This window comes from Clupea harengus, chromosome 15 (genome assembly GCF_900700415.2).
Source record: "Clupea harengus chromosome 15, Ch_v2.0.2, whole genome shotgun sequence".
Classification (NCBI taxonomy): Eukaryota; Metazoa; Chordata; class Actinopteri; order Clupeiformes; family Clupeidae; genus Clupea; species Clupea harengus.
The window spans coordinates 20,638,811-20,648,810 of record NC_045166.1 but is presented as its reverse complement, the minus strand read 5'-3'; the positions used below and the strand labels follow the sequence as shown (position 1 = coordinate 20,648,810).

The following is a 10,000-nucleotide window of genomic DNA, read 5'->3' as shown; positions in this document are numbered from 1 at the left end:
AAGGAGAAGAGAGAGGACAAGGTTAAAAGGTTTCGCTCCTGAGCAGCTACAGGAGGAACCAGCCATGCGTGGTTGAGAAACATTCCTGACAAAAATCAACTTTACTGACCACTTTACCTCCCCCCACCCTCCTCCCCCCCCCCCCACACACATCTTTTAAAAGACCTCATAGGTTTTGTCGCCTCTCTTTCTCTCTCTGCAGACACGAGAACTTGACATGAATGGAGTTATTGCAGCACGTGAGATTTTAAATTAACTTATTCTACTAGTGCGTTCAAGTCTCTCTCTCTCTCTCTTCTTTCCTCTCCCCCCCTCTCTTCTCGCCTTCTCTTTTTTCTCTCACCTCCTCTCTCTTTCGTCAAGCAGAAATGAGCATAAATTAGTTCATTCAATGCTTATCAGCAAACAGTTGACACCATCTCCTCTCTATTGTCATTTCAACCCACATGTGTTTTCTGTGACGGAAAGTTCTAGAAGGATTAATTAATGTGGCTTTGTTATCAAACTAATTAACAGACTCCATCAACGCCTGGGACCCCTTCCCATTGCCATGGTAACTGGTGGGTCCTGTCACTGATCAGAGTGCAGATTGAAAGTTCTGTGAGATGAAGGCAGTCTGTGTCTTGATGAAGGCTGTAACTGTGTGAGTGTGTGACTCATAACATACATTCTTTCATAACAAATTGCTTGCAAGAAGTCACACAACCTTATTGTTATTGTGTGTGTTCGCATATTGCATATGTGGGCGTGTGTGTGGTGTGTGTGTGTGTGTGTGTGTGTTGTATGTGCATTAACCTTGAAATTGATGCCTGTTTGCATATAAATGAGGGTGTGTGTGTGTAACTTTTTTAACATGGGGCTACCATAACATATGTGTCCTTAGGTAGGACAGTTCTTTCCAAACAATGTGAAATGAGTGTGTAACTAGGTTTTGGGGTACATATTAATCACCACCTCAGTTAGGTGAAACATACTTTAAATATAGCCTTTTTGATTTATGGTGGTGTGTGTGTGTCTATGTTGTGTGTCTGTGTGTGTGTGTGTGTGTGTGTGCTTTGCTGTGCAACAGAAAGCATACATTTCATAACATCTCATTAACACCTAATCAGCCTGTTATTGATGTTCTAAAAAAAGTCTTGACGGAAAATGCATCTGTAATGAAGACTGTGATCCCCTCAGTAGGTTAAGTCCATTTGGAATTTGCATATTTATGCTTGTTTAAGTGTGTGAATGTGTGTGCTGTTTAAGTATTAAAAGGTGTGTGTGCTCAAGGTATGAAAATTGTGTGTACACCCATTTGCCAAAGAAAGAATACATTCATTTCTCTGTGTGTGTGTGTGTGTGTGTGTGTGTGTGTGTGTGTGTGTGGTGTGTGTGTGTGTGTGTTTCACAAGGTATTCTAGCAGTCTAGTAATAAAGAAAATGACTGACACGTATGTTCCCCATTCATCATACAGACACTTAGTTAATTCCCAGTGTGATTGAGAAGAGGACGAGAGTGAATGGATTAGCATGCTGCTGCTGCCTGCTGCTGCTTTCACACTAAAGGTCACGAACCTTGCCTCTGCCGCCTCTTCTCCATCCACTGAATGACAGGAACACTGTAAACGTGCCTCTCAATGTGAGGGATTATGGAGGAGAGGACTATCCGTGTGCATCTATACATATGTAGCATAGTTTGTGTGTGTGTGTGTGTGTTTGTGTGAGTGTGTGTGAGTGTGAGTGTGAGTGTGAGTGTGTGAGTGTGTGTGTGTGTGTGTGTGTGTGTGTCTGTCTGTCTGTCTGTCTGTGGTTGTTTGGTCTCACAACTGGCCATGTCGCACCAAGTGGTTTAAGTGCAGTGTGTATGTGTACAAGCGTATGTGTGTGAACGAGTATGTGTGTGTTTGTGTGTATGTCTCTCTTGTAATGGCCTTCAGTTTGTTTAGCATCAGGATCAGTGTTTGCAGCACGTTATATAATGCAATGTTGTCTGGTGCGACATTTAAATGTGTGTGTGGTGTGTGTGTGTGTGTGTGTGTGTGTGTGTGTGTGTGTGTGAGTGTTGCCTTACCACTTGCTACAAGCCTTGAGCTTCTTCAGCAGTTTGACATGCGTGTTCGGGCTTCATCGCCGCGGTGATGTACTGAGCACAGTCAACATGACTCCAGAAGTGAATAGTAGAGCAGCAGGCGGCTGAAGGTCACTTCCTGCAATGGCCGGGTACACGTACTTGAGCATGTGGGCATAGAAATCTTCTGGATTGTTCTTCAGCGTGGTCAGTAGGGCCAGGGACTCGCAGCGGCTCTCAATCTCATTAGTGGCTAGCCTGATGGGTTGGAAGAAAGGAACAGAGGGATAGAGAGCGAGGGAGAGAGAGAGAGACAGAGAGAGAGAGAGAGAGAGAGAGAGAGAGAGAGAAGAGAGAGAGAGAGAGGGAGTGAAAGAGAGAGAGGGAGAGCAAAATAACTTTTTTAAAAAGAGACTTTAACTTTTAACATCCCTGTATTGGAACATTGATCTCAGGACACATTAAGAACTTGCATTAAATGTACAGTTATTAGTACATAAAACCAGCATAGCATGGAAAAGAAAAAAAGAATAAGAAAGAGAGCGGCAAGAAAGGAGAAGAGGAGAGGAGAAAAAAGCATAAGAGAGAGACAGGGAGTAGAGAAAAGGAAAGAAGAAAGAGAGTCTGAAGAGTATGAGCTTTTATCCAAAGGGACTGTTAGTATCGGTATGCGACTCACAGAGAGGGAGGAGAGAAAAAAAAAAAAAGGAAAATAAATAGGAGACTTTGAAATAGGAAGAGTAAGAAGGAAGAGGAGGAGGAGGAGGAGGAAGGAAGGGGAAGCTACTGGGTTCTGTCAACGCTTTCTTCAGTCCAGGGCTAACACTAGAGGCGTGCTTTATATTTGATCAGGCGGGGAGGGAGCACACACACACACACACACATCCACACAGGCGGGGAGGGAGCACACACACACACACACACACACACATCCACACAGGCGGGGAGGGAGCACACACACACACACACATCCACACAGGCGGGGAGGGAGCACACACACACACACACACACATCCACACAGGCGGGGAGGGAGCCTGAAAGAGTGAAACAGGGACAACAAACAAGACAGGAACAAATAAAGTTGAAAAATAGAAAGCATGACTGAAAAATCAATCCAACCACCCACTCAGATATAAGCAACGCGCGCACACACACACACACACACACACACACACACAGACAAAGATCTTTCAATCTATCATTTAATCCTCTGAAAAAAGGGTTTGGACGTGCGGGGATAATGTGCAGACAAAAATAGGAGCGACGCTCTCGTACATACATACAAATACACAGAGACAGTCACACGCAAACTCACACACACAAACAAAACAATGTGCAAGCACTCGGACACACACACAGCCCACCCACTCAAGAAGACTCTCTTTCTCTCTCTCACAGACAGACAACGACACACACACACACACACACACACACACACACACACACACACACACACACACACACACACACCACACACACACACACACACAAACTAGCCAATAATACACATCAGTGTAAGGCTGATACAGAGGTTGGTGTGTGTGTGTCTTTTTTGTTATTTGGAGACTAATCTGATTTCCATAATTTATCTGTGTATTGTGACTTCACTTCCTCTCAGAACCCTGTCCTCATCTTCCTCCAACACCATGCCTTTTCAGCAAAGATTAGGAGCCTCTCGATATCGTTACGCACACACACACACACACACACACACACACACACACACACACACACACACACGATACATTACGCCCTTAAACTGCATGCTGCTGACAAACACACTTCTGTCCACGACCATCAAATACTGTATGTTTGTGTGTGTGTGTGTGTGTGTGTGTGTGTTTAAAAAAGAAAGCGCTTCACAGTGTATCTGTAGCATGATAAGTTCCAGACAATAGAGTGTTGACGCCCAGAACTTTAAATTAGTGTAAAACCAAGAGACGTCAAAGCAGAGTGTGTTTGTGTTTGAGACAGACTGACAGAAGAATCTAACCAGTTGGAGCGAAGGGAGAGAGCAGTCACCCCACCTGAACCTTGAGTATGGGGTATCAAACCTACGCACTGACCACAATGCCAAAGAGCCAGGCTTGTTGGTATGGCAGTCAGAGCACATACTCAACCGTAGTGACGGCCCTTCGTCACACCAATGACTCCATGAATGAAGGTGGTGACATGAATAAAAAAAAGAATCGTGAGGAAAATAATCAAACTTCCGTACGACCTCCAACTTTTCTTTTGCCCCTGGGTGTTCCTCTAGAGAATAATAACACAGAGATGGAGATTAAGTTTGTGCGTGTATCTGTATCTGTGTGTGTCTGTGGGCGTGCACGCGTGTGTGTGTGTGTGTATTGTGTGTAGCTGTATGTGCAGCTATATCTGTGCCAGAGGTTCACCCATGTGTATTTGTGTGAATGAGTGTGTCTGTGTGAACGTGTGTGGCAAATGAATGTGTAAAAGTGTGTCCGTTTCTTTCTCTCTCTCTCTCTGTCTGTGTGTGTGTGTGTGTGTGTGTGTGTGTCTGTTTGTGTGTGTGTGTGTGAGAATGTAATTTTTTTTTAATATTTCATGGCATGCCACAGATGCCCCCTGCAGCATACTGATGAAGTGGGGAATAACGGACACACTTTTACACATTCTGCCACACACACGTTGACACAGACACACTCATTCACACATATACACAGGCAAACATGGGTGAACCCCTGGCACAGATAAAGCTACACGTACAGCTACACACTGTTACACACAGTACACACACACACACACACACACACGCACATGTGCGCGCGCATACACAGACACAGACACACACAGATACGCGCACAAACTTAATCTCCATCTCGGTGTTATTATTCTCTAGAGGAACACCCAGGGGCAAAAGAAAAGTTGGAGGTCGTACGGAAGTTTGATTCTTTTCCTCACGATTCTTTTTTTTATTCATGTCACCACCTTCATTCATGGAGTCATTGGTGTGACGAAGGGCCGTCACTACGGTTGAGTATGTGCTCTGACTGCCATACCAACAAGCCTGGCTCTTTGGCATTGTGGTCAGTGCGTAGGTTTGATACCCCATACTCAAGGTTCAGGTGGGGTGACTGCTCTCTCCCTTCGCTCCAACTGGTTAGATTCTTCTGTCAGTCTGTCTCAAACACAAACACACTCTACTTTGACGTCTCTTGGTTTTACAATAATTTAAAGTTCTGGGCGTCAACACTCTATTGTCTGGAACTTATCATGCTACAGATACACTGTGAAGCGCTTTCTTTTTTAAACACACACACACACACACACACATACACATACAGTATTTGATGGCCGTGGAGAGAAGGGTGTTTGTCAGCAGCATGCAGTTTAAGGGCGTAATCGCATCGCGTGTGTGTGTGTGTGTGTGTGTGTGTGTGTAAATGTAATTTTTTAAATATTTCATGGCATGCCACAGATGCCCCCTGCAGCATACTGATGAAGTGGGGAATAAGGAGGGGTGAGATAAAGGGAGCAAAAGAACAAGAGAAAAGAGGAGAGTTTCATGCCCTCTCTCTGTTTTACAAAACACACAGAATATGCTTTCTGTATTTATAACTCAAGTATGTGTTTGTGTGTGTGTGTGTGTGTGTGTGTGTGTGTGTGTGTGTGTGTGTGTGTGTGTGTGTACAAAACAACATATTTTTAAGAGATAAACATTCTATTGCGTGTGTGTGGGAGGGTGAGAGTCATCAGAGGTAAAAGAAGTAAAAGTTTATAGTAATACTAATACTAATAATAATAATAATAATTATAATAATAATGACTCAAGTAGAAGTAAAGGTACCCATCAAAATGATGACTTACGTCAGAGTAAAAATGTATCTCATAACAAGTAAGTAAGTGAGTGACTTAATATGGCATTAGACATTTACATATTTATCACATCTATCAGGCAAATGTATTATATCCAAAGGTGCCAAAATGCCCCAAATATAACATTTTAAAATGCTTGTCTAACAAACACAACATAACATAGCCATCTGCACATTCAAGTACTAAATCACATTCCACTGAACAAAAATATAAATTGAAGGCTGGCCTAGGCTATATAACCTAATGTTGTAGGCCGATCATCTATGTACAGGCTGGCCTCTCCAAAAGTGACCAAACAGACTCAAATGAGCAAACACTTTCACCACACTAACATCACATTATCTTGAAGTTATAGTAACTATTATCAAGGTAAATCCAATACTATATATGGACTATGTATGTGTGTGTGTGTGTGAGTGTATGTGTGTGAGTGAGTGAGTGAGTGTATGTGTGTATGTGTGTGGGTGAGTGGGTGAGTGAGTGGGTGAGTGGCGAGAGTGTAGGTGAGATTGTGTGTGACTTACCCACTGTCAGTGAACAGGAACTCAAGGTGTGTCATGTACACCTCCCAAAGAGGAACACTGTAGCGCTGAGCCAATGACATGGAAATACGGTACACACTCTCGTCCAGTGTCCTGAAACACACCACACAGACACACACACACACACACAAAGTCTGAACATTTACACTCAAAACTATTAAGACATAGTGTACCATTTCCTATGGCCACTCTGCCACAAACATAGCACGTTCACACACACACACACACACACACGTGTCTTTCTTGTATTCACATACTGACACACACACAAGCACACACACACACACACACACACACACACACACACACACACACACACACACACACACACACACACACTCACTCGGCGAGGCCCAGGATGGTCTCTTTCTTGTACTGTGCATCGGAGCTGAAGCGCTGTGTGTCCACGCCGCGGCCGAGACCCTGCAGAACCTGGGCCTGTGTGTAGTCAGCCAGGCGCTCGGAGTAGGCCCGCAGCTGGCCAATCAGAAGGCCCACCTCCGCTGGCCAATCGGCGCTCTCCTCCTGCTCGCTCACATGGCGCGTCACAAGCCGGATCAGCTCTTTGGGGTCCGCCTACAGGGACAAGACTGAGTGAGTTTATGGAGAGAGAGAGAGAGAGAGCGAGAGAGAGAGAGAAAGAGTGTGTGTGTGTGTGTGTCGCGGTCCATTTTTAATTATTACTTAGTTTAGGAATTCATGTTCTGCATACTTCAATGGGCGCACACACACACACACACACACACCAGTTCAAGTTAATTAAGTCAGTAATTAAGCAGAGGTAAATACCAAACGGTCATGGAAGAAAACTATAATGAAGTACAATGATAAGTCATATAAATAAGTCATAAATTCCTTGTGCTGGTGTGTATAATTGAAGCACATCCATCTGTGTGTGTGTGTATGTGCACATATCTGTGTGTGTGTGTGTGTGTGTGTGTGTGTGTGTGTGCGTATGTGTGTGTGTGTGTGTGTGTGTGTGTGTGTCTGATAATGACAATGAGTGATGTGCTTCAGGCAGGAAATGACACGGTGCCACATTAAAACTCACCCAAACCACCTTTGAACATGACCAGGAGTGATTGTAATGTGTGGGAGTGGGTGAGAGTGAGAGTGTGTGTGTTTGTGGGTTTTAAATGAAATGTTAGTATGCATGAGACTAGATGTGAACATCATGTGCGTATATTTATAAAGGTTCATCCTGTATGTGTGTTTGTGTGTGTGTGTGTGGTAAATGAGGTGTGTGTGTGTTTAAACATGCAGAGTAGAACTCAGGTTGGGGACTCAATCTCTTTAGCCAGTGAGGTGTGTGAGCAATATGACACATTTGCATGATTATCCTACCCTGCTTGCTTTCTCTCCCTCACACACTCTCTCTCCTTCTCTTTCCTTCTCTCTCTTTCTCTCTCTTTCTCTCTCTTTCTCTCTCTTTCTCTGTCCTTTACCATCTCACTCTTTTCTACATTCTGTCACATTCTTTTCTTTCTGCTTGTCTATCTGTCTATTTATGTACGTACCTATCTGTCGATCAATCTCCATCTCTCACTGCCACGCATTCCCTTTCTACCCCCCTCTGGATATATCTCTCCACTTCTCTCTACTTATATAGACACTAATTATAAAATCTTAATAAACATTAAAATAAATAAATAAAACAAACAAACAATAAGCAGTAACAGCACAAAGGGCATGTGGAACAAGCGAGGCTATGGAAGGTAGGTAAGTAAGATATGACAAACATATAACGAGTGAATTATTAATGAGTAAACATTAAGTATTAGCCATGTGGGACAGGGGGTTCACAGAGCTGTGGCACTCCAAGCAGGCTGCTACATATCTTGTCTACAGCAGTCCTCAGTAGCAGTTGACTAACTAGTTTGTCATAGTGTCAAAGTGAGCACATTTCAAGAGGTTTCGCTAGTTTTAGCCGCTAGCATCTCGTTAGCGATTAGCAATTGTTCGGTATGCTGCTTTCAAATATTGGTCTCTAAGACTTTGGTATTGGTTGCAGTGAGTTAGGCAGTGCAGCTCTGTCTCCACAAGTTCCCCAGTCTCTCTCTCTCTCTCTCTTTTTTATGCTTTTTCTTCTTTTCTCCTCTCCTCTTCTTTTTTTTTTCTTTCCCATGCTATGCTGGTTTTATGTACTAATAACTGTAAATTTAAAGCAAGTTCTTAAAGTGTCCTGAGACCAATGATCCAATAAAGGGATGTTAAAAGTCAAAGTCTCTCTCTCTCTCTCTCTCTCTTTCTCTCTCATCTACCAACAGTAATTCTCCTCATTCCTCTGCTTTGAAGTGAGAAAATGAGTCGGCCTTTCCACTCCACTGCTTCTTTTCCCCCTTCATCCATTCATCCACCGAGTCATCCATCCATACCACCCTTCCATCCATCCCTCTATCCCCCATGCTCTACAGACTGCAGCCGCCTTAGGAGAAGCAGGAGGATACACAGGGAGACGGAGAGAGAGAGCAAAAAGAAAGGAAGGAACGAAAATGAACAAAGAAAAAAGATGAAAATATAAAGTCTAGCATAGTTGAAACAAAGAGGTCGAAATAGAAAGAGGGAGCCCCCCACCCCACCCCACCCCACTACATACACACACGCACGCACGCACGCACGCACACACACACACACACACACACACACACACAAACACTCCTACCGCCACCAAATGGAATTTTAATGACAAATAAGTAATTTACTCATTACGAGATGTAATAAAGTATTATATTCTATGATTGCCAGTTTATTAATATTTACATATTTTGTATGCATCAGGAGAATAGAAACTGTGCTATCCAATGGGGGGCGAGTGACCTCTGCATGACCTCCACTTAGGGACTACAGGTGATCTGGTCATAACAAAACAAAACAAAAGATGACAAAAAACAACACACACACAAAGTACACACAGCACTATTATTACCGTAGCCCATGGTTTGGCTTTTGACAGACCTACACTGAGGGACAACAGGTGAGCCGGTCATGGGAAAACAACAAACAAACAAACAAACAAACAAACAAACACACACAGCACTTTCATTACTTTTGCCCTGGTTTAAGAGAGAGCGAGAGAGAGAGGGAGAGGGAGAGGGAAAGAGAGAGGGAGAGGGAGAGAGATAGAGAGAGAGAGAGAGAGAGAGAGAGATGAGGGGCAGGGAGGGGAATGACTGTTTCGGGGCGTCACACTACAACAGGATAACTCTTAGCCTCCCACACAGGCAGGCACATACACACACAGAGCGACGATAAACGTAAAGTACATAATGAAGTGTGTGTGTGTGTGTGTGTGTGTGTGTGTGTGTGTGTGTGTGTGTGTGTGTGTGTGTGTGTGTGTGTGTGTGTGTGTGTGTGAGAGAGCGAGAGAGAGAGAGAGAGATAATAGCATTAAACAACGCATGGTGAGACTGAGAGAGAATTTCGATCCTTATGTAAACTATTCATTGCCAGGCGTGCTTTAGTGGTTATGCCAGGAACGCAAATGGAGGGAGTGAGATAAAAGAGAGAGAAAGCGAGGGATGTAGGTGGATAGGGGATGCGATTAATAAACAGAGCAGTCGAAAAAGTGTG

General features: G+C 43.7%; 1 pseudogene; it reads right to left on the bottom strand.

Annotated features, from left to right (window-relative positions):
* LOC116223687 overlaps nt 1-10,000 on the bottom strand; it is a 94,404-nt pseudogene that overhangs the window by 57,108 nt on the left and 27,296 nt on the right.